The 6078-nt window shown below is 30.0% G+C and overlaps 1 pseudogene; it reads left to right on the forward strand.

Annotated features, from left to right (window-relative positions):
• The first annotated feature begins 5614 nt into the window (after positions 1-5614).
• LOC111372438 overlaps positions 5615-6078 on the forward strand; it is an 8762-nt pseudogene continuing 8298 nt past the window's right edge.

The raw sequence follows: 6078 nt of genomic DNA on the forward strand, positions 1-6078 counted from the left end.
TGAATAAAAATAATGTAGTAGAAATACAAATTACCTTCCAAGATGGGTTTTTCGTGTTGGTTGTGTTTCATATGGTACATTTTTGTCGTGATAAAATAACATTTTTAATAAATAAATTGTCATTGTAAATGGTATTAAAATTTATTAGTGAATAATAATTTTACTCCGGCAATCATAGAAATTATTATCGTTATATCCTTGATTCTTATCTATATATATGAAGGCTTTTGTTCTTAATAAAATAAATAAAAAAATTATTGACTTTCATTTTCTCTTATTTTTTTTCACTTTTTATAAAACTTTCTCAACGTGATAACTTAATTTTTAAAAATCTAGATATAACATAATTTGATAGCATCCTATATTGACAAATTATTTTCAAGTATTTAATGATTTAGGCAAAGGGTATATACTCAAATCGAGATTATTTTTCGAACCTTCTATAAAAGTTGTCATTTATGATTTTTGATGATGGTATAAAAAGATATTAAGTTTATCAGAACATTTCTTATCATATATGATTTGTATAGTGGGAGGATCCCAGATTGATTGGTTGACATAATGACCTTTTCTATAGAAGGGCATGTTTACAAAGATCAAGTATTTATTGTATTATTGTAGTTTACTAGATTCATATGTGCATTCATGTATCATAGGCTAAGTTATATATATATATATATATATATATATATATCACTTGGCCTATTTTTCATTATTTTAAAACAAAATCAACAAGACGGGAAAAACTATGTGGATTGAAAACATAATTTGATGTTTATGCTCATTGCGGAGAAACTTAATTTTGTGCTTGAAAGATGTCTTGATGAATTTATTGAGACCAATGGCAAATCAAAGAGGGTTGTATATGATAAGTGGTATCTACAGACCATATGACTAGCTGTTAATTTTGATTGCAAGATGACTAAGATTAACCTTTTTTTGGGCAAAAGGACATAGAGTTAAAGATGTATTTGAACTAGTTAATTCTGATGTATATGAACTTGTGAGTACTCGTGCGATAGAGGGCTATAAGTAATTATTTACAATAATTAATCTAGATTCAAATATATTTACCAAATGGCTCGAAAGTTAGATGCTTTTGAGAAATTCATAATGTTTCAAAATTTAGTCAAAAAATATTTAGATAAAAGTAATAAGATGCTTCGATAAGATCAATGTGACAAGTATCTATTAAGAGAACTCAGGGACTATTTGATAGAAGATGATAGAGCATCTGTCTGGGAGTAATATTCAGCAAATAATAATTAATATTTTTATCATTATAATTTGAAAAAACAGTCGCAATTATTGACCAAAATTTGCAGAATTACCTATACCCGTCCGACATTTAATTCACTTTGTTTGAAAGAAAGGCATTTATGGTAATTTACCAAATGAGCTAGTCAGCAATTACGGATGGAAAGGGTCACTACATTTCCAAAGGTCCAAAATTTGATTAAAATTCGTGTGAGAATCGCCCCTAGACAAGCATATTTTCTCAACTGAGTACAACTGGTATATTCAACAGAATGTCATTTGAAATGAAAAAATAAATGACAATGCTAGATATGATTAGGTCAATAATCGATTTTCACGAATCTATCGATCTCAGCTTAGGGATATGAAACACTTGCATATGTTCCTAACTTAATTTCTTCTAAGTCTATTCCCAAGATGCCATAAGAATAATTGAATGGGTGCAAGGCTAGCTCAAATTAGGGATGTCCAACTCGTGTACTGAAAAAGATAAAAAAAAAGTAGACTCTAGTCGGAAATATGCCTATTTGTGCCTTTATTTTCTTAGATGGAATTTTGTAGACTTTAAACTTGGAGAATTATCTTTGTAATTCCTTCACATTCATCATATACGAAGCCATGTAGTCACCCTTTGCTTTGAAGAAACCCCCAACTGAATATCCAACCAGGCTACGACTGTATTTCACGTCATTAGTCACTTGGGATTGGAAATGAAGAGAATACTCAAATTCTTTTGAGCCCACTCCCATCCTTAGTAGGGGGGACTCATACATGTAAACCATGCAGGGCGAGTTATTATCATCGGTAGAGAGTGTCAATTCTGCTATGAAATTTGCAATTCTTGGGATTTTATTGCAATACTTAGCTTGAACTCTACGTAGAATTCGAATAACTATATGGCTCACTTCCATGACAACATAGGAATTTTATTTTTTATTTTTTAATAGCATGCAATAAATGCCATAAGATAATCTTTAGGTTGTATAGTTGTACACCGTATAAAGTGTTGGGGTGAAAACTCATTGCTTTTTTACGGCATACATTGAATAACATAAGCTTGCTGTAAATATCGAACATTTATGGAGTACTTTAGCAGTCATGAATCTTAGTTTATCCTTTTGTTTGCAACTTATATTTGCACTCCGTTAACTATGTTTTCTTAATATCATTATGTATTTCATTAAACCTATAATTATTAAAGTTAATAAAATTATATATGTTAATCATATAAAATCATGTTTTCCATATTAAGAATAAACAAAGGTATTAAGTAAAGTTCAAAACAATATGCCAAAACTAGAGTTTATTTAAATAACTAAGAATATCATTGAGACTAATATGTCAAAAGGTGACACTCAAAAAGTTGCTTCTCTAATCACCAGTTTAACTATCTAAAAATAATCCTGGCCTGCACATCACAAAAATAAATAAAATCACATTTTGACAATATATAAGAATGCCAAATTTATGTAAAAAGGAAATTTCAAGGGAGAAGAACATAGAAACATAGATATGATTTTATATGATGTTGGTAGGGAAAAGAAAAGTTTGTCATGTCATGTGAAGAAGAAGAGATTGCTAAAAATGCCGCCCTTCACATTGTCATTTGCAAAAACGTCCCAAATTTATACCGTTTGTGAATATGTCAATTTTACTGAAATTTAGACCAAATGCCCTTAATAACAATTTCAAATTCCACCAGAAAGATAAATTTTTTATATGAATCAAAAATTATGTTGACAAATAAAATATTGTCACATAAGTTATAAACTTAAAATATAACCTATACTAAATAGAATTAAGCTAAATGATCACATTTGTTGACACAAAGGTTGACACACCTCTCATAGTCGAGGTGTGGATCCTGCGCCAATAAAATAATGCCGACCTCCCCATGTGAATGTGTTGTGTCAACCGATATATCAACAAATGTGGCTATGTAGCATAACCCTACTAAATATTTGAAAAAGTAGCAATGTCAATTCATGCACTAAATGCTTATAGAGATGCTCCTAGTCTGAAATATATCGTTATTGAAGGATGGAATGTCAAGTTTCAAGATTTTCAGAAATCAAATGTCAAGAATTAGGTTTCAAATGTCTAGAAAATATAATGAAATGTAGAGAAAAAATGAAATTATGTGATTTTCTTCATTGTAAGTGCATATTATTTTCCATGATGCAACAATGTTAAACAGTTTGCCCTTGTTTGAGCCTCATTTTTTTGGAAAAATACATTTTTCAACAATATTTTGACATCATTTCAATCACACATTCTTCAATAAAATAATATTACACGCAAATTCAAAACTTTTTCCTTATTTTTTAACCACACATTTCCCATCAATACACTATTCAAAAATCCATTCTTCCCAAAAAAAAAAGGGGGACTCAAACAAAGGCAATATTTGCATCATCTTCTCTTTTTCTTAATCTTCGATTGATCATTACCTACTAGATAATGCAAGAAATGAAACAAATGGATGAGAACTTGCACATCATGTTACTTTCACATGAAAGCAATTTCATGGCCACGAGGATCGTGCTGCAGCAAAAATAAAAGATCTAATATATATAATTTTTTTTTTATTTTTTTGATTAAGGGTTTAATGGACAGTTTGGTGTCAAATTTGGTAATTTTTACAATAGTTATCAAAATTAGAGCATTTCAATTTACAAGTATAGATTTGGACACTTATAAGTTTCTCGTGAACAAAATCAAATGAAATAGAATTACTTGAAGTAGAGAAATATTTTAGAAGTAAAGAAAAAAATATTTATTTATATAATATTAACAATGAAGCGACTTTTGGTTCTTTATTAAGCCCCCCTTTGGCCCCTCATTATTTGGATTTATAACGTGGGGAATAATACGTTTTTTAAGATTGTGTGACTGAAAGTATGAGAGAGAAAAAGTTAAATTAAATTGAACAATTTTAAAGAGGGCCAAATAGGGGCTTTAAGTCAAATTCAGTCGGTTTATTTTATTTTATTTTTTATTTTTTAAATTGGCTAATATTTTACGACAGCATTAAAGGGATCATATGTAGCATCAAATTTGTCAATAATGTTCTGCTGCTCCCAGGGGCGGAGCCAGGATTTATGTTCAGTGCAGGCATCATTTTTCGACGCCGAACTTCGAGGTTTTGGTCATAGATTTAATGATGATAAAAAAATAAAAAAATATTACAACAACACTAAAAACGACATAATTTATATATTAAATTTGTTCCTTACGAGTTTTCATATTTTGATATCGTCGTACAATAACTTCATTATCGAGCTTCAAAAATATATCTCTCTCTACATAAACAATAGTGCTATCATTCATCCACCGATCATCCATCCGATTGAACAATATATTCTTTACGATGCTCATTGCAGAAAAAACTCTCTCCACAGTAGTGGTAGCAACCGGTAAAATCAATGCTAAAGTCAAAAGTCTGTAAACCAATGGATATACCTTATCTTTCTTTGCGATTCTAATGAAAATTGAATTGAATTCGAAAATTTTGAGTATTTAGTAATTAAAACGGTCGGGTCCAAATTTAATTATGAAGCCGTTCGTGTTCGATTTCCTTCGATTCTATACTATAATTAATTTTTATAATATTTATAAAATTGCATTAATTTAACTAATGACATATTCAATTTTAGCTTTTACAAAATAACGTAGTTCAAGTTTATCTGTCTTTTGCGTTTCTCTTTGTTGAGTTTTTCATGGATTTAATTGTTAAAATAGGGAATAGATGATAACGAACTTACAGTAATTAAGAGAGTAGCTGTCGAGTTTCAATTTGATTTCTCTAGAACGCTAGAAACGACACTACGGTAGAATAATATATTTATGTAAAACTTAGGTTAATTTGATTAAGGTGGACTTGAACTGAAAATCAGAAATAGAAAAAAATCATATTTTGAGATTTGAGTTAATTAACTAGTTAACAAATTTATTTAGAGAAAAATAATTTAGCTTATATAAAATAAATTAATTAAAAAAGATCGGGAAGATTCGATTCTTATTCGGTTCTTTAATTCTTGATTTAGAATCGAGAATCGACCCAAACTCGTCGGTTCTCGATTCAGATATTCGTTCGAGTATTTAACTTAATGAGAATCGTTCGACTTGATTCAGTTCGGGTCTAGTTTGGGAGTTTTACCCTACTCTATATGTGACATACATATGACGATTAGTGATTTATTGAATAAAGTAATACAAAAATTATTACATTAATGCATCAAATCACTAACAGTCACATAAATGTGACATAGGACAACTACGACAACGAGGAAATGCAAATAACATTACTCTATAAATTATCCATTCTTCTTCTGTTCAATTGATGGGGTTGATTATAATGAAGTGGATAGGGTGGAATGCACTTCTACTTCTTCTTCTTCTTGTCAAGAATGAAGCATCACAGTCCATTATAAAGACTCTTCCGGGTTATTCAGGCATTCTGCCGTTCAAGCTTGAAACTGGGTCAGCTCTTATATTCCATTTTTTCCTCTTCGATTATCAAGAATAATGTAAATTCAAGAAACTGAATTCTTTGTAATTTTTTGTTTGAATGACTGATTAGATACATAGGCGTGGGAGAAAATGACGAAGTTCAGCTATTCTACTATTTCGCCGAGTCTCAAAACAATCCTAATACGGATCCACTTCTTATTTGGTACACCGGTGGGCCTGGTTGCACTGGTTTATTCAGCCTCATTTATGAAATTGGTAATCTCTCTCTTTGTATATATGTGCGAACTCTGATGTTCTCGTTAAGAGTTAGATTTTAATTGAATTTGATAAAAGTTGATCAAATGTAAG

This window comes from Olea europaea, chromosome 23, assembly GCF_002742605.1.
Source record: "Olea europaea var. sylvestris chromosome 23, O_europaea_v1, whole genome shotgun sequence".
Taxonomy (NCBI): domain Eukaryota; kingdom Viridiplantae; phylum Streptophyta; class Magnoliopsida; order Lamiales; family Oleaceae; genus Olea; species Olea europaea.